The sequence below is a fragment of the Ipomoea nil genome, unplaced genomic scaffold (genome assembly GCF_001879475.1).
Source record: "Ipomoea nil cultivar Tokyo-kokei standard unplaced genomic scaffold, Asagao_1.1 scaffold2854, whole genome shotgun sequence".
Classification (NCBI taxonomy): Eukaryota; Viridiplantae; Streptophyta; class Magnoliopsida; order Solanales; family Convolvulaceae; genus Ipomoea; species Ipomoea nil.
The window spans coordinates 228,925-254,878 of NW_017619282.1; the positions used below are offsets into that span (position 1 = coordinate 228,925).

At 38.9% G+C, this 25,954-nt stretch overlaps 1 long non-coding RNA gene across 1 annotated transcript; it reads right to left on the reverse strand.

Annotated features, from left to right (window-relative positions):
• Positions 1-473: 473 nt before the first annotated feature.
• On the reverse strand, positions 474-25,943 carry LOC109160597. The gene is made up of 3 exons (XR_002050785.1): positions 25,846-25,943; positions 13,498-13,503; positions 474-484 (listed from the first exon to the last, which is right to left on the reverse strand). It is a non-coding gene; the product is annotated as an uncharacterized LOC109160597 (long non-coding RNA).
• Positions 25,944-25,954: the final 11 nt, after the last annotated feature.

The window sequence follows — 25,954 nt, forward strand, 5'->3', positions numbered from 1 at the left end:
AGACGGTGTGTAGGGCTACGTTTGGCTGCGATCCACCGAGTGATGGGCCAGCGGTGTGTAGGGTCGTAGTCTCCGAAGATCATCGCCCACCGAATGAGTCCCTTAGGCGGTGTGTAGGGCTTGATCTGCTACGACCCACCGACTGAGTTCATCAAGCGGTGTGTAGGGTCGCAGTCCCCCCTTGTAAAGAGGATCACAGTCCACCGACTGAGCGCGTCAGCGGTGTGTAGGGCTGCGATCCGCTGTTGAGTTCGTCAATGGTCTATGCGGTTGGTTGTGATCAACCCCCTTCATGCTGCGGTATGAGGTAGGGTGCTGCGGGGCCGTGTTAGTACTATATGTACTAACCCTCATGTTTGGGGCATGCGATTGGTCCCGTGGCGCCCCCAAAGTATGCTTGTGTGACTTGAATGATGATTGATTGATTATATGAACAGTTTGGAAGTGAACGGTGACCTTAGATATATGTTCTTTATGATATTGTCTCTATATAACTGTCTATCATCACTTAATGTGCATATCCCTATCTGTCGAGTCTATCCCTAGTTTTAAAGCTAGAGTCTCCTAAGTATATATCTTCTTGCTTCAAAATGGTTTTCATATATCTATATATATTTCTACCTATATTGTATTTCAACGCGTTGGAGTGGGTTACCAGCATCACTCACTGAACAGATATATTTGGCTTTCAGGCACTGATGAGTAGACACCGGAGCGCGCTAGAGATCTGGAGCGTAGAGTAGTTAGTTTCCCTTTCGGCCTGCATGCCATGATTATGTATTGACATTGCTTTGAGGTCATTTAATTAGTTTAGCATGTGCATATGAGTTCCCCAGCTCAGATGTGGCATAGCACCCCGTACTCTTATGTTTGATTTTGGGATTTAATGAGAAGTCACCTTTATTATATAAGTTTTAAAAGTTTCAAAATTTCGGGGTGTTACAGTTGGTATCAGAGCCTAAGTTTGACCCTAGGATAAGACTCTTAAGAACAGATTTTAGGACATTAGGCTTAAACTCTAGGAGTTCAGGAACATAAGATTTAGGAATCATAGGACGCGCGGTGAGATTGTGAGACCCCTAGACTCTCCCTCACACTAATTCACACCTAATTTAAAGAACTCTCATTCGCTTATCACATCAAGGTAAGGGTACAACACTCTAACTCAACATTACTATAAACATTGGCTCTATAGATCAGCATCATGGCACCAAACAGAAGACAATCAAGGACCCCGGAACCCGCCTCACACGACCCCCTGGCTCAAACCCTACAGCAACTAACCCAAGTCGCCCAAGCACTGAGCGACGTAGCTCTCCGCAACAACCGACCACCACCACCTCCACCAAACACAAACTCAGAAGTCGCCCGACAAGTTTCAAATCATCGACCACCCACTTTCTCGGGAGAAGAAGATCCCGCCATCCTTGAGGAATGGATTCGAACCTTCGACAAAATTCTGGGGTTGGTAGAATGCCCAGAAGAACGTCATGTAGAGGTAGCCTCGTTCTACTTCGGGCACGAGGCAGACCTTTGGTGGATCCACGAGGGACCCACTTACAGGCAGGAACCAGGGTTCAACTGGGAAAACCTGAAAACACGACTACGAGAAAGATTCTACCCAGCACATGTAAGAGCACCTATGCACGAGGAGTTCCTCCACCTAAAACAAGGAACGACTACCGTCATGGAATACCATAAATGATTCCTCGAACTAGCATGCTTCGCGCCATAACTAGTCCCTACGGAGGCAACCAAAATAGAAAGGTTTGTATCAGGCCTCAACTTCGAAGCTCGAAAAGCACTAGTAGTAAGTAGACCCCGAACCCTCAACGAGGCTTACTCCAGTGCCGCCAATCTCTATCGGATACAACTACTACAACGTGGGGTTCAGCAACAAATTCAAAAGAGGAACACAGGAGGTGGAGCACCACCTATAAAACCAACGAGAAACGACGCTAGCACGAGGCCAAGCAATCTAACTGGCCAGAGACCACCACTAGGAAACAACGAAGCTAATACAGGGAGTTTCCCTTGCCCAAAATGCAACAAGAACCATAGAGGCAAGGACTGCTTGGGAAACCCCTGGCGATGCTTTAACTGCGGAGGAGAAGGACACAAGTCCTTCCAGTGCACTTGACCCTCGAACTCACGCCCTACATTCATGGGCCAACACGAAGGCACAAACAACTAGGGGAATTACAGTGCCCCCGGAAAGGTGTTCGTCATGAGCCGCATACAAGCTGAACTCGAGGACGAGGGCAACCTCGACGAAGGAAACATGGTTCCAGGAGACGAAGACCACGCAAGCCCACCAGAAGAAAGCCAAGAAGATGAATTTTGTCTAGGATAACTAGCGAATCCCTTGTAACCACCATCGTAGTAGAATTACTTGTTTAAATTAGCTACTTCGGAATTATTATAAATAAAGAAGCAAAAATCAAAATAATTTAGCATAAAGAAAAAGGGGCTAGAATACTCAATCAAGGAGTGGATCACAGTCCAACAACAACGATGATTAACACAAGTTATCATCAACAATAGGAAGGTACAAACAACACACACGCTAGCATTTAAACACCAAACTAGCATGCTTATCAAACGGGTAAACCAAACGTAGTTCTGAAGAACACACAAGACTTATCACGGTTCAACGAATCACAATGTTGAACACTTAGCACGATTCAAGACACCAAAGCCTACATGGATCCCTACCATATAGTTCTAGACATACGAAACATCAAGAAGACGCTCAAATAGTTCCACAAAAGAACAACAGGAAGTCAAAAGACCAAATACCGAGTTAAAAGAATCACGGGGAACAAATCCCCCAACAACCACATATTGTTCCCTGCGGGTGGACCTACGGGTAGGCCCCCACCCGTGGTTCCGCCCACGGGTACAACACCCACCGGCCATATGTTCCTCGCGGGTGGGCGGCGGGTAGGCCACTGCCCACCGTTCCGCCCGCGGGTACGTACCTGTGCCCAAAATAATCCCTTCGGGGATTTTTAACACCAAGCTCAAATTCAAGTCCAAAACATGCCAAATCTCACCCAATACAACAAAATGACATGAATCAAAGGAATAGCCAAGCAATGGCACACATGAACCCTAAACACAAGCTCTAGATATGGATTTTCACAAGACAATGCATAAACACTCACATTTCATAGCAAAACACATGTAGAATCCAAGAAATCATCATATAGGTAGACAAAATAGATTTTGTAGAGCATGGGTTACCTCTTGTAGACAAAAACCTTCACTTAACACTTCACCAAGCTCCTACTAAGGCTCACCTTCCAAACCCACTTCAAGAACACACCAAAAGATCATAAAGATTCTATCTTTAAGAAAAGACACTTTTGGAAATACTAAAAACACAAGATAAACATAGATCTTACCCTCCTAGATGCTCAAAGGTATGAAAGGTAGAATCTTGGAGACAACCTTGAAGATTTGAAAAAGCTCCAACTTGGCTTGGAAGAAAAGCTATCCAACTTTTAGAGAGAAGGTAGAGCTCTAATTTGGGAAGTGTAAGGAACAAGAATGAGGAGTGTCTACTAGGTTAGCTTGCATTACTAACACAAGGTGAAATGTCATGAATACCCTTACTAAAATGGAAAGGTGTAAGGGAACAAGGGAACTCCTCTCAAAGCTCAAGGTACAACTTTGACTTTGGGGTTGACTAGTCAATTACTAGTCCCCGACTATTGAATTTTCAGGAATTTAAGGAATTAAATTACCAATTGATTTAGGATTAATTACTTAATTAATCCCTTAATTGAATTTGGATTACGGGGTGTCACAAAACCTCATTCCACGTAGAGCATCTTTGTCTTATCTTTGGGATTAAATTGAGAAGTATGTGCATGTCTTTTGCATAAGTTATGTATTGCATTTACGAAATGCATGAGTGATATATCTATGGTGAGGAAACCTTGTTTTGGAGGACCCGTTTGGACTATGTCCTCTCGGATGAATTGTTATGGACATTGCGGTCCAGTACATGTAACGCGGTGTATTCCCACGTTACGAGGTTGAAAACTGCCCGCCAGGCTTGGAATCCTGGCAAGGGAGTGTGCATGCTAAAATTTCGATACCTGATTCCACAGAGTTTGAGCAAAGAACCAAGAGAGTGGTTCTGTGGACGAGATGAGTATTAGGCCGGCTAGACACCGTGCCTGGATAGCTTCGTTCACGATACGGTGAAGTTCCTACCTCGTCCATTTGCAAAGAAAGCAAGTCATTGCGACTCTAAGAAAGAAAGAAAGAAAGAAAGAGAGAAAGCGAGTCATTGCGACTCTAAGAAAGAAAGCAACCGAGTCCTTGTGGCTTTAAGAAACCTCCACAGAAAAGTATTTTATTTTACAAGCGAGTCTATGAGTATACTTATAGATAACACATGTTTTGCATAAAGAGAATGTTACACGAGATTGCATTTGAGTATAGTACTTGCACGAGTTTCATATGAGTATAGTATTGCATGAGTTTGCATAATGAGAATGATTAACCGAGTTTGTTTATGAGCATAATTGCCTAGTGCATTCTGAAGTCTTCTATGTCCAGTTTTGCCTAATGAGAATTTGATAGCATGAGTTAGTTATGTTGAGATTTGTTATGAGATATATGTGTTGGTATACTTATGTTGATGAGTTATTTGTATTTTGAAGCATGCCTGTTGATATTATAGGTTGCAAGCATATAGAAAGGCTGTGATGTAACTATAGTTGCCTATGTGATGAGATTGTTGATTATGAATGTTATCAAATGTTTTTCAAAGTATACTCTATAGTACTTTACAGGGTTGAGTGTGGTTATACTTAGCTTTGTGCTAATAGGTGTTTTCCTATTTGTCTATGTGTTGTTTGTAAAACCCCTTTCAGGTGGGCCCATGCGTTGAGAAGTGATCGAGTTAGACTAGTCTAGTAGTTATAGAAGTCTAAACTCTTAATGTTTTGATTATGATGTTATTTATCGGATTTTAAACTTATGTTGTTTTGATGTTGATTGATGATGTAGACATCGGGGTGTCTTTTCCCCTTATGACTTTTGACTAAGTTCTATGGATGTTAGTTATTCTATCTTTAGTTCTAGTTCCACCCATAGCCTATGCAATCACCACGGAGTGGTGGTTGTGGCGGTGACATTCCCACAAATTTTCTTATTAAGTTGTTTATCCGCTGCTTAGATTATGTTAATTGTGGTTTAGGATTGTAATTAAGATTTAGAAAAAGTGGGGTGTTACAATTTCGCGTGGTAGGATTAATTGTGGTAGGGTTTCTAAATGCTTTCTAATTCCCTATATATAGATTTAGGAGTCCTAACTAGAATCTGAATAGTAAAGGCCCGCTTTTCCTATTTCTTATAGAATTAAAGGCAATTACAATTTCTGGATAGGACTCCTGTCATGAAACTGGTTACTCACCGGGGTTGCTAAAATTCTGGGAACATCTTCTCCAAGAAAAATATCCCTGAGGATATCAACATCCCATCCCCCAGCCTCTTTCAACAAGCTATGAACCTTGGCCTCACGAAGCTGCTCCACACACGGAGTATGTAGCTGTATATTTGAAGGACCTGCAAGCCAATCCCATCCCCATATCCTTGTGTCGCGGCCATCACCGATTCGGCGAGCAACGCCCAATTGTAAAGCTCTCCTCCCAGCAAGAATACTACACCAAATGAAGCTGGGATTCTGCCCTATTTGTGCGTCCATGAACCCCGTCATAGGATAATATTTTGCCTTTAATAAGCGGCTCACTAATGCTGATTTAGAGGAAGAAGTATATATGGACCAACCAGAAGGGTTTTTGACCACAGGAAAGGAACACTTGGTGTGTAAATTAGAAAAGTCAATATATGGGCTTAAGCAAGCTTCCCGACAGTGGTACATTAAAGTTGACAACATTATTACATCTTATGGTTTTGTGGAAAATACTATTGATCGGTGTATCTACATGAAAGTTAGTGGGAGTATGTTTGCTATTTTGGTCTTATATGTTGATGACATTTTACTTGCTGCAAATGATAAGGCCATGTTGCATGATGTAAAAGTATTTCTTTCCAAGACCTTTGAAATGAAGGATATGGGTGAGGCATTCTATGTGATATGAATAGAAATATTCCGAGATAGAACACAAGGATTATTAGGATTGCCTCAGAAATGATACATTAACAAGATCTTGGAAAGATTTAAGATGGATAAATGCTCTCCGGAAGTGGTTCCAATGCAGAAAGGAGAAAAATTAAGTTTAGCTCAATGTCCTAGAAATGAACTTGAGCAAAAGCAAATCGAAGGTATACCTTATGCAACAGTGGTTGGATGTTTGGGATATTTACAGACTTGTACTCGGTCAGACATCAGCTTTGCTGTTGGTATGTTGGGTCGATGTCAAAGTAATCCCGGCATAGAACACTGGAAGGCTGCGAAGAAGGTTTTAAGATATCTACAAGGCACAAAAGATTACATGCTTACATATAGGAAGTCAGATCCACTTGAAGTGATTGGCTATTCTGATTCAGACTATGCTGGGTGTGTAGATACGAGAAAATCTGCATTTGGTTATTTGTTCCTATTAGCTGGAGGAGCAGTTTCTTGGAAAAGTGCGAAGCAGTCAGTCATCACTACTTCCACTATGGAGGCAGAATTTTTGGAATGCTTTGAAGCCAAAAAATCATGGACTGTGGCTGTGAAATTTGATCTCGGGGCTTAAAGTAGTCAACAGTATTTCTAGACATTTGATAATTTATTGTGACAACTCCGCAGCAGTGTTCTTCTCTAAGAATGACAAATACTCTAAGGGTGCTAAGCATATGGAATTGAAATACTCGTCAGTTAAAGAAGAAGTACAGAAACAGAGAGTGTCAATTTGGCATATCAAAATTGAACTTATGGTTGATGATCCTTTGACAAAAGGTTTAGCACCAAAGGTCTTCTCCTGTCATGTGGAGAGTATGGGAATTTTGGATAGAGCCTTGTTATCATTGTAATTTTGGTTTTCAGTTTTATGCTATATTGACTTGGTTGAATTCAATTAATGTTATATCTCTGTTTGCACCTATGGTTGTCAGTATTGAAATTAAAGTTGACCTATGATGCATAGAAGGGAACATGTTGTTCAAATAATGTGCGACCACCATGTTGTTCAAATAGGAACATGTTGTTCAAATAAAGTCGACAATATTTCTAGACCTTTGAGAATTTATTGTGACAACTCCGCAACAGTGTTCTTCTCTAAGAATGACAAGTACTCTAAGGGTGCTAAGCATATGGAATTGAAATACTTCTCAGTTAAAGAAGAAGTACAGAAATAGAGAGTGTCAATTTGGCTTATCAAAACTGAACTCATGGTTGCTGATCCTTTGACCAATGGTTTAGCACCGAAGGTCTTCTCTTTTCATGTGGAGAGTATGGGAATTTTGGATAGAGCCTTGTTATCATTGTAATTTTGGTTTTCAGTTTTATGCTATATTGACTTGGTTGAATTCAATTAATGTTATATCTCTGTTTGCACCTATGATTGTCAGTATTGAAATTAAAGTTGACCTATGATGCATGGAATGGAACATGTTGTTCAAATAACGTGCGACCGCCATGATCTATCTAACTTTAATTTAAGTAAAAGTTCATTGATGTTTTGGGATATTTCGCGAATTAAAGTTATCATAATCCATCAATGATACACAAGGGCCAAGTGGGAGAATGTTAGAATATTTTATTTTAATCTTATTGTGGTCCATGTATTAAGTGGTCTGGACATTTAAAATCTCATTGTGATAAGTAATGGGAATAAAACATGTAACAGATCAGGGGTTATTATTCCCCTCTCTCTGGCTTTCAATAGGGCTATTTAAGCCTACTTAATTTATTTGGTTTATGGTCATTATTGCCATAATTCCAATAATCAATATTGGAATGTATGTTATGTAAAGAAGACAATATAAAAAGGCATAAGCATTTTCCTATCTTATCACTGTGAAAACTAAACGTGAAAGACCATAGGGAAAAGAGAAACACTCTGTAAACTTGAAGAAAGGATTTGGGAAGAAGAAAGGGCTAAAAGCTTCATCAATCTCTCATGGAATCAGGTTAGTATCTTATCGCTTCCGATTAAAGTATTGGTTGAATCATTCAATGCCTATTGTAATAGTCTTACAGCATCTGCTTTTGTTAGCATTCTTTGGAGTTGTTATCACAGATGACAATGGTTCTTTTGTGGCTGCAAAAGATGGTTCCATCCGTTGTTTAGAGGGCCCTCATTTGGCTGAGGCGCTTGCTATTAACTTATTAAGGAGGCTCTCTCTAGGTCCAAAGATATGGGTTTAACTAGGATTCAAGTTTTTCTGACGGTTTGAAGATATGGGTTTAACTAGGATTCAAGTTTTTTCTGACGGTTTGATGGTGCGCAATTTAATTGGCAATGCTTTACCAGATTTCTTCTACGCAGGTTGTGTCATTACTCATTAGTAACTGCCAAGATCTTCAAAGACACTTTGAATTAGTGTCCGTTAAGTTTCTTTCGCGATCAACGAATAAGTCCGCTCATGCCTTGGGTCGAGCCGCTTGTTCTCAGACTGGTCCTTCTTGTTGGATTTCAGTTATTCCTTCTTGTATCGATCATTTATTTCAATAAAGTTTTGATCCTTTTCTTAAAAAAATAAAAGAGCATAACATACAAAAATCATTTCAATATCATCATATCATAATGGTTAGCGAATAGCAATACCTGTAAAATGGTTTTTCTGTAAGATTTTCCCCAATAATATATATTGTATATTATATATTATATATTAGGACCTTAATTAAGTGGTGCAAGTGGACTTTAGGCTTATTAAGTGGTCTGGCTAGACTGAATAACTAGAAGTTGTTAGTCAACCAAACTCTGTGCCTAATATAATCCTGGATTGATGGGATACAGGATGATTGATGTTAGCACATTCAGTTACGGTACTCAGACTGCTCAGTAGATACCAATACACCATCTAGGGTTTTGAATCAGGTCTGAGGCAAAACATGGCTAACGGTTTACCGTTAAGAGGCAAAACAATAGGAACATCAACTATGGCTGGAGATCTACATGGCTACGCTTCCGCTCTCATACGAGGTCATGTCTCTCGTATACTATGGTTCATTATAGTTAGACTATTTAGATCTAACATTTTCCACATCTCCTAAAGCCAGGGGGAGCGGCCATCAGCAAATCAGTCGGTCAAATATTGGCTGCTAACTGATCCTGAGAGTTTCACCTGTTAACAAAGGCCATAGGATTAGTCAGAATTAGACAACTTACAAGTTCTGGGCTACAATTATAGTGGCAGATTATGCAGTCAAATGCAAGGATAATTAAGGACACGTTCCTTATATAGACCAAAATTATATTATAATGGAACATAATTTTCACCTTCCCTCCTGGAAGGCCACCCTTTCCAATTACACAAACCAGGGGTAGTTTGTCCCAAGGAAACAATCAACATCTGCTCCAAGCTGCTTTAGACCTTCAACAAGATCACCAATTGGTCTCTCTCATCCTAGGAACTCCATCGAGGACGCGTATCTAATGACAATAAGTAGACCGTACCAAAAGAATTAGCAAGCAGATAAGATCCAATGCTAATGAAGAAAATTGTTCTATTAACAATGCCAAATTATACGATGCTGAAATAAATATAAGCGCAGCACACAGTGATGTTAAAACTGACGTTGTGACACAGATAATTTATAACGCAGTTCGGGCAATCAACCCTAATCTGTGAGGCACTTCTCAAGTTGAGAATTTGCCTAAATCCACTAAAAGCTTAATATTTAAAGTACATTGTTTAGGAAACGGAGATTACACAATATAACGATCTTTTCCTATCGGACTATTGTGACCTAAACACATGTACTACTTTTCAAGGGGATTTGGGTATCTCTTCTCAATGACTCTCGTGTCTCACAATTAGATCTTGAAAGCTTGACCTGATGTGTTGTGGAGCTGCTTCTTTTATAGGTCTAAGAGTCACAAGGTGGATAGGAGTAGAGTTGCTATTCCTATTCAAACTAGGAATATAGATCCTAATACTTGCTTGATTTAGTAATCCCTTTTTGCTTTGAATTTGACAAATCATTTCAAGTCAACATTCTCCCCCTTTGTCAAATTTGTAGCAAAAACCTTGATTCATCTTGGTTCTTCTCAAGGCTTGACAGTGGTTGTAGTTATCTTCCCCTTAATAGGTTCTCTGTTTGTAGAGCTTGCTTTATTCTTGACAGTGGTTGTAATTATCTCCCCCTTAACAGGTTCTCTTGTTCCTTAATTTGTGGAGCTTTCTTGATTGATGCTTTGTTGGCTCAGGGTATTGGTTTGCTCTTGTTTTCAAGGATATACAAGAGCTAGTCTGGAAATTATCCTAGTGTACTTTCATAGACCCAAGGTCATCAGTATGCATATGCATTTAAAAGTGTTAGAGAATAGCAAAACCACATATTGTTGGGTCAGGATAGTAACCATAGATAGCAGTCTAACAAATGAACCCAAGGTCATTAGTGTGCACATGTACTAAACAAAAAAATGCACAGAATACTAGGTTGGGACAGTGATCACAACAGAAATATATATGTCTGTTTGTTCATATGTCTGCCTGTTGTCTGCCTGCAACAACAAAAATATATATGTCTGCCTGCAACAAAAAGTGTCTGTCTGTTCATATGTCTGCCTGTTCTCCCCCTTTTTGCTAAAAGAGAAACTTCAGTGGTATGTCATTTGATTATGATCCGTCTTCTGATTCTGGTGTTGAAACAGGGGTTTCAGCATTCTTATCTTGAAAATCCTCCTGACTTCCTTCTTCAGTTTCTTCTTCATTTTCTTGATTTTCCTCTTGATTCTCTTCATCATGTTCTTCTTCATTTTCTGTTTTTAGGATTGCTAGCCATTCAAGTATTTCTGCTTTTTCTTCCTTGATGTCCATGTGTTTCCTTAGGAGTTGTTTTTCTGAGGCTTCTAACTCTGTCAGTCTTCCCTCAAAGTAGTTTATTAGTGTTTTGGGATCAAGTGGATTGTTCTTTGGTGCTGTCGTCTTTAGATCATTCTGATGACTTCCCTTTTTCAGCTTTATTGTGGTGTTGATGCTCTTGACAGTGGTTTTTGGCCCATGGGATTTAAGGCCTTGCTTACTCAAGATAGCAAATATTAGGTTTGGAAAAATTAGTGAAGTGTTGGATGTGGTGTCTTCTGCTAGATTTGTGATTTGTGAATGAATGATGGCACCAATGTTGATCTTGACTCCTTTCTCTATCTTGTACAGTAGTTCTGCCAAGGCCCATTTTACAATGGATTCATGCAGTGAGGGCATCCAATTTGCAAGGGCTATTTTTTGGAGAATGGCATATTTACTTGTTAAGGAAGCGGCTTTGATCTTGTTCTTTTCAAAGCTGATATTTCCTGCTGTGATTTCCTGAGCAACTTGTTCACTGGTTATTTCCACGTTTTGTTCAATCTCAGATGTCCCTAGGTAACTGTTGATAATGTCTGGTCTAAAATCATAGAACTTGCCTCTCAAATACACCTTCCCGTACATGGGAATGCTAGGTGTAGTGGTGTTTTTGGTCAGATTATAATAGAACTCCTGGATGACCTTTTCATCATAGGGCTCAATTTGAGTGACAGTTCCTAAGAGCTGGTTTTTTGTCAATGTTTCCTAAATTTGTTCTAGGTTGTCCATTCTATCTAGAACAAGAAGCTTTTGACCAATGATTTTCTTCTCTACAATTTTTTTCAATAAGGTTGCTGACTCCTTTCTCAGAAATTTCGAGCTGTGTGGGTTTGGCAGTTTTGACAGGTCAGCATTTTTGCCTAACTTTTGTTGTCCTTTGTCTTTTGCAGTCAATTTCTTTTTTCCTTTTTCTTGGAAGCTAGCACATGGTATAGCACTGTTAATTTCTCCTATTTCATAAGGGACCCAATCTTTTTCTTCTTCTACCCTTCTTGTTTTGGGTTTCTTTGGCTTGGGAGGGGGTATATTAGGGCACTTTCGAGGAGGCCTTATCGAGATTGGGAAATCATTGGGTCTCTTGGCCCTAGGATCTGCCCCTTCGTAGGGGTCAGTCCTCCTTCTCCTTCTCTGTTCCTTGTCAAATAGATGAGGTAGTGAGGCAGATTCAACTTCCCCTGTTACAGGGTTTTCTTCGGGTATGGGCTCAGGTGGAATTTCGGTTTCCAATTGTGCATTTACTTGAGGAAGTTCGATATTATCTGGGTTTTGGATAACATTCTCCTCTAATTCCACCGCTGTGGGTAGCCAATCTGTTACACCTTCATTTAATTCAACTGTAAGGTTTATAGTACCTGGGGTGGAGTTTTGATGCTCTTGAATCTCTTCGAACGGGACTTGTGAGATGGGAACTGGATCCATGATGATGTTAGTGAGGATTTCTTCTTCAATGCGTACTGGGTTAGAGGATACTCCGGTGCCAGCGTACTGAGGCGCGATTCCTTTCCGCGGTATTTTCCCTTTTCTCTGATTTCTTGTTCTCACCATTGTTGATCGTGGTGGAGGATTGGAGAGGATTTGTGCGGGTGAATGGTCTAGGGTAGACAAAGACCAGAGGTTGGGGCTTTTAGTAGATGGATCGGGTTTGGATTTTCTCAAGATGGTCTGACCTTTTTTTTTTTTTTTTTTTTTTTTTTTTAATTTGGGCTTCTGATCCGTTATGACTTTTTGTGGATTGCATAGTCCAATTCTCCGTTATGGCCTTTATAGATTGCATAGACCAATTTCGGCCCTTAATTTTGCATATTTGTTCCCGTCAAGTACTTTTGTCAAAATATCTGCTAGTTGGTTTTCTGTATTAATGTGTGTGAGATTGATGATTTCATCTTCTACTAGTTCTCTTATAAAATGATGCCTGATATCAATGTGTTTTGTTCTCGAGTGCTGTACTGTATTTTTTGAAATATCTATTGCGCTTTTGTTATCGCAATGAATTGTCATAGTTGATTGATGTAATCCGTAGTCTTCTAGCATTTGTTTCATCCAAAGTAGTTGTGTGCAACAGCTTCATGCTGCAATGTATTCTGCCTCGGCTGTTGATAAGGATATAGAACTTTGTTTTTTGCTTAACCAGGATACCAGATTTGTTCCGAGGAAAAAACATCCTTCTTAGGTGCTTTTCCTGTCATCTATGTTTCCTGCCCAATCAGCATCACAATAGGTTGACAGGTGAGGGTTGGTATCGAAAGAATACCATATTCCTAAGTCGGTAGTTCCTTTGACATATTTAATGATTCTCTTTACTGCTCTTAGGTGTTGCTCAGTGGGATTGGCTTGATATCTAGCACATATTCCTACTCCAAAGCTTAGGTCTGGCCTACTTGCAGTTAAGTACAGTAAGCCTCATATCATGCTTCGATATAAGGTTTGCTCAACTTTTTTACCTTTTAAATCTTTTGAGATTCTTTCTGTTGTTGGAACAGGTGTTCTGACAACTTTGTTTTCCTCTACTCCGAATCTCTTGACCAAGTTCTTTGCATATTTGTTTTGTGATATAAAGATCTCATTGTTTTGTTGTCTGATTTGTAGACTTAGGAAGTATTTTAGTTCTCCAACCATGCTCATCTCGAATTCGCCTTCCATGTTGGTGATGAATTGATTTTTGTGGCATTCAAGTGTTGATCCAAAGACTATGTCATCGACATAGATTTGGGCAATGATAATGTTCTTACCGTAGTGTTTAACGAACAGGGTTTTGTCAACACTTCCTCTTTTGTAGCCCTTTTTGACCAGAAATTCAGTGAGTCGTTCATACCAAGCTCGTGGTGCTTGTTTTAGCCCATATAGAGCTTTGTTGAGTTTAAACACGTTTTGTGGAAAATGAGGATCCTCAAACCCCTTTGGTTGAGCAACATAGACTTCTTCTTTTATATTGCCATTTAAAAATGCTATTTTTACGTCCATCTGATAGAGTTTTATCTTGAATATGCAAGCTACTGCTGTGAGGAGCCGGATTGATTCAATTCTGGCTACTGGAGCAAATGTTTCCTCAAAATCTGTCCCTTCAACTTGTGTGTATCCTTGTGCTACTAGTCGAGCTTTGTTTCTTGTTATGTTTCCTTGATCATCTGTTTTGTTCTGATAAATCCATTTTGTTTCGATGATATTGGCTTTTTCCGGTCTAGGGATTAATTCCCAGACGTTGTTTCTTTCAAACTGTTGCAATTCTTCTTGCATGGCTTCCCCCCAAAATTCATCTTTTAAGGCTTCGGTAATGTTTTTGGGCTCTATTTTGGAGGTGTAGCAATAGTCGCCTTCCTCCATTTTCTGATAGTCTCGTTTCTTTCTTCTAGTTTTGATCCCTTCATTAAGTCCTCCTATTATATTTTCCAATGGATGATTTTTCTATGTCCTTGTGTCATCAGTGGTGTGGCTTTCCTCAATGGGTTGTGTTTCTTCTTTCTCTGGTGTTTCTGTTTCAAATTTTTGTTCCGGAGGTGTTGAAACTGTTGTTTCAACAAAACTTGGTTCTTCTTCATTGGTGGTGAAATCTTCTGATAATGTATCATTGATGGCAACATTTATGGATTCCATGACACTGTCTGTTCTGAGGTTAAACACTCGATAGGCCCTGCTGTTTGAAGAGTATCCTAGGAATATTCCTTCATCTCCTTTGATGTCGAATTTTCCTAAAGGTTCTCTATCTTTTAATATATAGCATTTGCTACCAAAAACATGAGTATGCTTTAGGTTTGGTGCCTTTCCCTTCCAGATTTGATAAGGTGTCATGTTGATTTCTTTGCGTATATATACTCGATTGATCAAGTAGAATGCGGTGTTTACTGCTTCGTCCCAAAACTTTGGTGATATTATTTTGTGATTTAAAAGAACTCTTGCCATTTCTTGGATAGTTCGATTCTTCCTTTCAACTACTCTATTCTGTTGGGGTGTCTTTGAAGTAGAGAATTCATGATGAATTCCATTTCTATGCAGTAATCTTTGAACTTTGAATTTTCGAATTCCATACCATGATCACTCCTTATTCGGATGATTTTTCCTATTTTCATATCCTTTTCGTTTTGGATTTTGATGATGAGGGTATTGAAGGTCATGAATGCTTCTGATTTTTCTCTAAGGAAATTTACCCATGTGAATCGTGAATAATCATCAACAGTTACATAGACATATCTTTTCCCTCCAATGCTTTTCGTTTGAGTGGGTCCGAACAGATCCATGTGAAGTGATTCTAGGATTCTGGAGGTGTGTAATCCAAAAGTCCTTTTGTGAGTTGTGCGTGTGATTTTATTTTCAAGGCATGCATCACATTTTTTATTTTCATCTATGTCAAGAGCTGGAACTCCTCGGTAGGCTCCCCCCTTTTAATCCCTTTTTCATATCATGAAAGTTTATGTGTCTCATCCGTTGATGCCATAATTGTGTTTGATTGACGGTTGTTTGTAGGCAGGTTAAATCATCGTCCCATGTGTAACATTTATTTGTAGACTTTTTCCCAATCATAACACATTCTTGATTTTGGTTGAGAACATTGCAGTTGTCTTTTGAAAATTCCACTTTAAGTTCATCTTCACACAGCTGGCTTATACTGATCAAGTTTTCTTTCAGTCCCTATACTAAGAAGACTTTTGATAATCTAGGGAGCCCATGTACGTTTAAAATCTCGCTTGCAATAATCTTTCCTTTTCCTCCATCTCTAAAGGTAACATTCCCTTCATTTTTATACTGAATGTTCTCTAGATTTTCTGGGTTTCCAGTCATATGCCTTGAGCATCCGCTGTCAAAATACCATATGTGTTGCCCTTTGCTTGTCTTAGAGGTATATGCAATATTTTGGTCTTTTCTTACCCAGATTTTCTTGTTATTATTTCTGTTTTGTGTTGACCAATCGTTGTTGTTTTTCCTGTAATAAAGATCATTCTATCTTTTGTAGCAATGTGCTTTAATGTGTCCCAATTTGTGACAATAATAGCATCTTATCCTTCTTCGATGTTGGAAGTGATGTTGCGACACTTCATGTATCTCAGTTTGGTGACTTTCATTTGAGGCTGAGATTGGAGATCTGGGTCTTTCGGTAAGAACCTTGATTTCTTGTAGCAATTTGGCTTCTCTGTTTTCGAAATCTAGTAGTTCATTTTGTGCTTCTTTGTATCGTTTTTCTCCCCGATCTTTCTCATCTTTTAGAAACTGATTTTCTTCCATGAGTTCTAGATTTACTTTGATGATTTGTTCCCATTTGGCATTTAGTTGAGTATATGCCTCTAATAATTCTTGTATATCTTCACCATTGTCATGTTCATGGTTTGCGGTGAATGCTACGGAATTGGTGTTGTTGTCTTCTTCACTGTCTGAGTCATCACTTAATGTTGTTATGTATGTCTTGTTCTTTCTTTTAAGATATGTGGCACATTCTGATTGGATGTGTCCAAACCCTTTGCACTCAAAGCATTGTATTCCTTCTGTATTTGAACTGTCTCTTCGTTTCGTACCTGATGGTTTTTGATTGACTGTGGAATTTCCTTGTGTAACACCCCGTGTTACGACCCCTAAGATCAATTAAATCATTTAATCAGTTACCCAAAAGAAAGAATTAAATCACAATAATTAATTAGGAGGCCCACCATAGTCCACGGGCCCTTATCCCTAAACCCAATCCCTAGTCCCAAAAGAAATAGAATTAGCAAGCCCATAATACTAGTTCCTAACTAAGACTCCTAAATATATAAATAGGGGACTTAAGAGGCACCTAGAAACCCCCCACCACAATAAACGCCCACCACCCCAAAGAGCTCCAAGAATCCCCTAGAAGAAATCAAGAAAGCAAGAAAGCTTAGAGAAAGACCCTTCATAGCCAAGGAATTAAATAAAGGCTAAGAGGTAACCCATGTCTCAACAAAACCTATTTTCATAGTTATGATTCCCCCCTAGGGTTTCCCCATATTATTGTGTATTAATGACTTGTGATGATTATTATCAATGATTGATGTGATGATCCCATGGGGGATCTAGATAATCTTGATGTTGGGAGATTCTTGATAATTATGATGTTCTTGATGATTATATGGAGTTCTTGATGATTGTGTGTTGTTCTTGATAAATTGTATGATACCCTTGATGCTTATGTGTTATTCTCACCGAATCTTGCAATTAGAAGGCGTATCGTGTTCCTGTTGTTATAAAAGTGATTAGAACCCTAGGTCGTATCGTATGGTGTTATTCTTGGGTTATCGGGTGGGGAAATCACATGTTTAGGTGTTGATTATGTTTAGAAAAGCATGATAGGTTATGTGTCGTTCGTTTCTCGTATTTGATCCGTTAATTGTCTACGTGTTGTCATTGATTGCGTTGCAAAGTGTCTAAGCATGGTTTTGGGTTCCACAATGGTTCCCGGGGCGAATTTGTGTGATAAGAGTCAGTGGGGGGGGTAGGTGGGGGGTAGGGGACCCGCCACCTACCCACGGCCGGAAATTGTACCTCCGGCAGCGGGCAGCTACCCGCCGGCGACCCGCTGCCCGGAACAGTGTTACCGGCGGGTAGCCGGCGGGTGGCCCCCCCCCACCCACCGGCTACCCGCTGGAATCTTCCCCATCTTGGGTTCCCAGCTTCCCCGTTTTGATGTTTCCCCGTCCCCCGTGGTGTCCCAACGGACTCCGTTTATCGTGCCTATGTCTAGTTTGATATTTCGGGGGTACCGTTCGTAGGTTTATGAGTGTATTATATTGCATACTAGTTGAATTGGTATCCCGTTGACCTAGGTGGAAGAAGTATGAACCCCTTAGGACTATTCTTAGTATGTGATGGATCACGCATAGGTTTTGTTATACGTTTTCTCCCCCTTCCCAATGTGTTAATGTGGGTTGCATGTACTTGCTATGTGTTATGTGTGCATGTAACCCCGAGTTGGTTAAGATCAATCGGGCTATACGGGCAGTCGGGTAGGCTGAGAACCATACCGGCTGTTAACCAGGCTGGTAGAGACCGGTCAGGTATATAAATATTATATAGGACTAAGTTCCACTATACGGGCAGTCGGATGGGCTGAGAACCATACCGGCTGTTAACTAGGCCGGTAGAGACCGGTCAGGTATATAAATATTATATAGGACAAAGGTCCACTATACGGGAAGTTGAATGGGCTGAGAACCATCTCAACTGTTAACCAGGCTGGTAAAGACCGGTCAGGTATATAAATATTATGTAGGACAAAGGTCCATCAGTCGGTTGCGATCGACTCCCCCGTAATGTGAGGCGGGGCAGGGTGCTGCGGGGCCGTGTCAGAGCTATATGCGCTGACCCTCATGTATGGGCATGCGATTGGTCCTGTGGCGCCAACAAAGTGTGCTATGTGATGAGATATGGATGAGTTGTGGTTATGAGTATCTTGAGGGATGGGACTATGGGATTTATGCTGGGGATTGATTATGTTGGGTTATGATTATTAATTGTGCTTAGCTTTATCTGTCTTGCTTGTTGTAGATCGTATACGCTTGTTATAACTGTTGCTTGTGTAGAGCCTTATCTGTCGAGTCATTCCCGGTTTTAAAAGCTAGAGTTCGTAGGATATATCTTCATGTTCAAAATGGTTTTCGTATATCTATATATACCTCTATATGTAATGTATTTCAACACGTTGGAGTGGGTTACCAGCATCTCTCGCTGAACAGATATATTTGGCTTTCAGGCACAGAAGATTAAGTCACTGGAGTGCGCTAGAGCTTGGAACATAGAAGTAGTTAGTTTCCCTTTCGGCCTGCGTGCCATGTTTATGCATTCATATCATTGAGACATTAGTTAGTTAGCCTGTGCACCTGAGTTCTCTAGCTCAGGTGTGGCATAGCACCCCATTTCACCTTTATTTTATAAGTTTTAAATATCTTGAAAATCTGGGGTGTTACACCTTGGCTATTTAAGGAATTTTTATTTCTAAATTTGTTGAACTTTTTGGGTACTCGGTTGAAATTCTTTGTCAATAGTGCGATTGAATATTCCATGGTTTCAGTATCGGTTTCTGGGCTTTCTTCTTGTTTGGATTGTAGTGCTATTCCTTTGCCATTATTTTTCTGATTTTGTAACATCTCAAGCTCATAGGTCTGAAGGTTTCCTATTAGATCACTAAGTTTGTAGGTATTTAAATCTTTGTTCTCTTGAATTGCTATAACTTTTATCAGGAATCTTCCAGGTAGAGAACGTAGTACCTTTTTGACAATCCTATGTTCAGGTATAGGTTCTCCTAAGTTGAATGCATCTCCAGAGATACTTAAAACTCTGGCACTAAATTGTGTGATATTTTCTTCTTCTTCCATTTTCAAGTTTTCAAACTCTGTCTGTATCATCTGTAATTTGGATTGTCTTACAGATGTGTTCCCTTCATGATGATCACATAGTATACTCCATGCAGTATTGGCTATGTGAGTGGTGGCTATCAGATTAAAGGTATCTTCGCTCACAGCTCCATAGATTGCATTCATTGCCTTTGAGTTGAAGTCATATTTTGTTTTTTTTCTTCACTCCAGTAAATTTTAGGCTTTCTATTTCCTTTATCATCAACTAGAGTTTTCCATTCGTTTTCTATAGCATTCCAGACACCTTCTCCTTGTGCCAATATGTATATCTGCATTCTGGCTTTCCAGTAGAAAAAATTTGTGCCAAGTAGGGCTGGTGGCTTGTTGTTTGACAGTCCTTCTCTTGGGAATTTCATTTGGATCCTGCTAGTAACTTAAGCAGTTTGGCTCTGATACCAATTGAAATAAATATAAGCGCAGCACACAATGATGTTAAAACTGACGTTGTGACACAGATAATTTATAATGCAGTTCGGGCAATCAACCCTAATCTGCGAGGCACTTCTCAAGTTGAGAATTTGCCTAAATCCACTAAAAGCTTAATATTTAAAGTACATTGTTTAGGAAACGGAGATTACACAATATAACGATCTTTTCCTATCGGGCTATTGTGACCTAAACACATGTACTACTTTTCAAGGGGATTTGGGTATCTCTTCTCAATGACTCTCGTGTCTCACAATTAGATCTTGAAAGCTTGACCTGATGTGTTGTGGAGTTGCTTCTTTTATAGGTCTAAGAGTCATAAGGTGGATAGGAGTAGAGTCGCTATTCCTATTCAAACTAGGAATATAGATCCTAATACTTGCTTGATTTAGTAATCCCTTTTTGCTTTGAATTTGACAAATCATTTCAAGTCAACAGATGCAAAACTCTAAAAGAGCACATTATAAACTAAATTGCTTCAATCAAGATCGAGTATATACGAGAGGAAGAATGTTTTAAAACAAAGTTTCTCTAACCAAAAGTCACCTTAGAGGTGATTATATGATTTAAAAGATTGCAAATTAAATAATATTTAAAATAAATTGAACCAATCGTTAGGCTTTGGACCTATATGTATCAGAATTAAGCACAAACTCTTGGGTCCAAAATTTAATGTGCTTGATGTTTTAAAAAAAAGTTTCTCTAACCAAAAGTCACCTTAGAGGTGATTATATGATTTAAAAGATTGCAAATTAAATAATATTTAAAAATAAATTGAACCAATCGTTAGGCTTTGGACCTATATGTATCAGAATTAAGCACAAACTGTTGGGACCAAAATTTAATGTGCTTGATGAGTAATGATACTATAAATTTGTAAGGACGTGAATGTCCATAAGTTTGTTTGAGCATAATTCTTTGCTTACTGCGCACAAGGAGCCCCCGCTCCCCTCACTGTCGCTGGTGAAACTCGATCCCTGGTCATTCTTCTCAAATTTCACCCCTGTAACCAACTGAGCTGCCCATGTGAGCTGTTTGTGAGTATAATTATGTAATGGCATGAATGCCAACTAATATTCACAAGTATATTGTGAATAAATATTTCTTTTGAAATATTTATGATATTTTACAAGTACATGTTCTATACTTCTTAAACATTATCAGCTCAAAGAATCTAAATCTTCATCACCTATGACCATTCATTTAGAATGGTAATTAGGATATCATCACACTAATTTAGTTTCACTACTATTGAGGGAGATTAATGGGTCGTTTACTTCATTTTTCTGTTTTTCCGTTTCCAGTTTTTCTTCTCCATCCCTCCGCCAGTTTTTCATTTCTTCACTTTTCTAATTTTTCACTCTCCATTCCTTTCGTTTTTCATTTCTCTAATTTTCTGATTTATTAAATACAATCATCTCAATTAGCATTTGTACCTTTCTATAGCAAAGATAATATGAATAAATAATAATAATAATAATAATAATAATAATAATAATAATAATAATAATAATAATAATAGTAAATCTGTGTGTTTCAAAAAAAAAAATAATAATAATAGTAAATCTGTTAACATGTTAATAATAATATTATTATTATAAAAGAAGCTGTAAAAAAAGCTAAAGCAGAAAAGCACGCTTTAAGCGCACCTAACAGGATTCAACACATCAACCTCCCACATACATAGCACTATTCACCCGCAATTTTCTCCGATCCATTCTTCTATTTGGAGAGATTTGAAATAGACTTCTCCACATTGTACATGAAGTTGGAGAATGAAAAAGAGTATGCATTTAGAAGAAGAAATTTAATAAACAATTTTTTCAATTTTTATTTTTTTCATTTCTCAATTTCTCCATTTTTTTGAAAAAATTTCTATTTTTATAAGTTGATAAACGACCCTTAATAAGAGCAACTCTAGTCGACTTGATCAGACACTTCACTTAATAATTACAAGATTTTAATTTTGACTCCTTGTAAAAGTTGCATATTGGTCTTCTCGATTGGGTCCAATGTCAGATTAGATCACAAAATTAATTTTACCCCAAGCATACTGTTGGGTAGCGGCTATGAAATTTTTCGTAAATCAAAGAGAAAAAGAAACAAATATGAAGCAACACACCAATTTTCATATAGGGAAATTGTTGAGATATTTCCAAGATATTAAACATCTATATTAATCATCTTGTGTCTCTTTGTTTTCCATCTCTTTGTTTTCCCATGTCTCTTTGTTTTCTCCTTTGTATTTATTTTCAATATCTTGATGGCACTATAAATAGAGTGCTTGTATTGAGGTTTATACACAAGACATAATATATCAGTTTTTTCTCTTCTTCTTATTTGTTTGTATTCTACATGGTATCAGTCGCTAAGGTTTATACCTGCGCATAAACTCGTCAATGGTCGACAACGAGCAGTCGCAGGCATTATAACAGGGCTGATTAGTGGTACAACGATTTTTTATGATCGATTGAATCGTAAATTTGATCCATGGTTGTGGATAATTGACACAAGGGTTTCTCATCACGTTACTGGTGATTCCACTCGAATGACTGATGCAAATGATATATTTCATTGCCATGTTGGTTTACCCAACGGAAAAACAATGGTTGCAACTCGAGAAGGCTCGGTTCGGTTAACAGAAAAATTGTTCTTAATCATGTTCTTTATGTTCCGTCTTTAAGTTGCAATCTTATTTCTGTTTCTCAGTTAACTGATGATATGCAGAGCAATGTCCACTTTAACTCTTATATGTGTGCTATACAGGACCAATCGGGGGAACTGATTGGAACGGGTGTTAGACGGGATGGACTTTACTACTTCAAGGGAATCGATTCAGTACAACATCTTACAATAAATGGGGTGACAACTTCAATCAATCTTTAGCATCAATGAATGGGTCATCCATTTGAAAAAGTGGTAAAACTACTTCCGTCTATTGTCACTGATGTGGGAAGTTTTAATAAAGCTTGTGAGGTTTGGTTTCGTGCTAAGCAACCTAGAGATAAGTTTCCTTTGAGTAATAATAGAGCATCTCGAATATTTGAGAAAATACATTGTGATTTGTGGGGTCTTTACAAACATCAATCCTTTTGTGGTGCACGTTATTTCTTGACTATAATCGATGATTATTCGCGAGCAGTTTGGATTTATTTGTTGATGGATAAAACTGAGGTTCTCAAAATGTTTTTGTGTTTTGTGGCTATGATTGATAGACAATTCTCTCAATCAATCAAAGTCGTTCAGAGTGACAATGGTACTGAATTCAATTGCTTGCGTGATTTTTTTTTTCTGATACTGGAATTGTTTTTCAAACTTCCTGTGTGGGAACTCCTCAACAAAATGGTAGGGTTGAGCGGAAACATAAACATATTCTCAATGTAGCGAGAGCTTTGAGATTCCAAGCTAATTTGCCAATATATTTTTAGGGAGAATGTGTTCTTGCGGCCACACATCTGATAAATCAGACACCAACACCGTTGCTTGATAACAAAACTCCCTATGAAATTCTTTTTCGTAGTCCTCCATCTACAACACAATTCGTGTTTTTGGGTGTCTCTACTTTGCTCACAATCAAAATGCAAAAGGTGATAAATTTGCTAGCAAGAGTCGAAAGTGCATCTTTATGGGATATCCATTTGGGAAAAGGGTTGGAAGCTGTTTGATCTTGACACCAAAGAATTTTTTGTTTTCCATGATGTGAAATTTTTTGAGGATATTTTTCCATTTCCTCTCACAGATACAACTACCAATCCTCAAGGAGAATCTGTTCACGAAGATTTTTCTGTAATTATTGAAGAAGTTGAGCCCACCTCCACAAACGAGCCAAACCCTCAACCTGAGCCAAGCTCCACACCCGAGCCAGCCTCTCAACCAAAGTCGAACTCCATACCCGAGTTCAGCTCACAACCTTAACAACACACTAGTAATCTTGTTCCAAATAACCAGGATCAGAATGTTGAGATGGGTCGGGGTATGAGAAATAAAGTTCCTTCAGTGTGGTTGCACGACTTTGTTATTAATTCTACTGTTGCTAAAAGTCCATCCTCTCACACCGTCTCCACAGTCACCCTCAGGTATTCCCTACCCTTTAACACATTACATAAATTGTGACCATTTTTCTTTGCCATACAGAACTTTTCTGGTAGCTATTCTTTCTGAAAAGGAACCAAAATCTTTTAAGGAGGCAATGACACACAGTGGTTGGAAAGAATCTATGAAAAATGAAATTCGAACCTTGAAAGACAATCAAACTTGGACTCTTGAGCATCTCCCACCTGGGAAAAAGGCTCTAGGGAGTCATTGGGTGTATCGAATCAAATATAACTCAAATGGGTCGGTTGAAAGACTCAAATCAAGATTAGTGGCTCTTGGTAATCATCAGGAAGAAGGCGTCGATTACACTGAAACTTTTGCTCCTGTTGCCAAAATGACTACTGTTCGTGCGCTTCTTGCCATTGCAGCCTCTAAAAATTGGGAACTACATCAGACGGATATTCATAATGCTTTTCTGCACGGTGATCTCGATGAAGAGGTGTATATGAAGCTTCCCCCATGTTTTGAGGCATCCGATCCTAAATAAGTATGTCGATTGCGCAAGTCCTTGTATGGATTAAAGTAGGCACCAAGGTGTTGGTTTTCAAAACTTGTTACGGCCTTGAAAGTGTATGGTTTCTTACAATCCTATTCCGACTACTCCTTATTCACCTTCGCTCGAGGTGGAATTCAAATAAATGTAATTGCTTATGTTGATGATCTCATCATTTATGGGAATGATTCTGTTGCTCTAAAGACATTTAAAGCTTATCTTAGTGATTGTTTTCATATGAAAGATCTCGGCTCTCTAAAGTACTTTCTTGGTATTGAGGTTGCTCGTAGCGTTTCTGGACTATTTTTGTGTCAAAGAAAATATACTCTTGATATTATTTCTGAAGCAGGATTGTTAGGGGCCAAGCTGGTTAGTGTTCTTATTGAGCAAAACCACAAACTCAGCCTAGCTAGTGGCCCAATTTTCTCTAATCCTGCAGCATATCTGCGTCTTGTCGGAAGACTTATCTACTTGGTCGTAACCCGATATGATCTCGCATACTCTGTTCATGTGTTATCTCAATTCATGCAGGAACCGCATGATGAGCACTGGGAGGCAGCTTTGAGAGTTGTCCGTTATTTGAAAGGTACCCCGGGTCAAGGGATTCTCCTACGAGTAGATAGTGATCTAACGCTACAGGGATGGTGTGATTCGGATTGAGCCGCATGTCCTACTACTCGGCGATCTCCTACTGGTTGGTTGGTATTTCTTGGCCATTCTCCAATCTCGTGGCAAACAAAGAAACAAAATACTGTTTCTCGTTCTTCCGCAGAAGCGGAATACAGATCTATGGTGGCCGTTACTTGGGAACTCAAATGGTTAAAGGGCTTGTTGTTAAGTCTGGGGATTCATCATCTCAAAACTATAAAATTGTTTTGTGGCAGTTAATCGGCTCTTCATATTTCAAAGAATCCGGTTTTTCATGAACGAACAAAACACATTGAAGTGGATTGTCATTTTGTTCGAGATGCAATTAAAGATGGTTTGATTTTCCCTTCCTACATTCCTACCAATTCGCAATTAGCTGATATCTTCACAAAAGGCTCTTGGGCAAAGGCAATTTGAATTTCTTCTTCGCAAGTTGGACATTTCAAATCCGCATGCTCCAACTTGAGGGGGGTGGGGAGGGAGGGTTGTTGAGATATTTTCAAGATATTAATCATCTTTTGTCACTTTGTTTTCCCATGTCTCTTTGTTTTCTCCTTTGTATTTATTTTCAATATCTTGATGGCACTATAAATAGAGTGCTTGTATTGAGGTTTACACACAAGACATAATATATCAATTTTTCCTCTTCTTTCTTATTTGTTTGTATTCTACAGAAATGCTTCCTACCCATACATATATCACACAATTTATAGCCAGTTTCCTAATGTGTGGCTATTCTAGTGTAGTTTTTTATTTTTTATTTTTTTCCAATTCACCATAAAATTGCATATCAAAGAGTGAGTGTGTGTAAGTAGTAAATGTAAGAGAATGTAATATGGTCCATAACTTGACAACATTATAGTTTTGGTCGAATTATTAAACACTAGAGGCATCGACTTTCAAAGATGCTTATTGAATACTTAAAACATCAACACACTTTAGTACTTTTACTCACTTTTTTGAA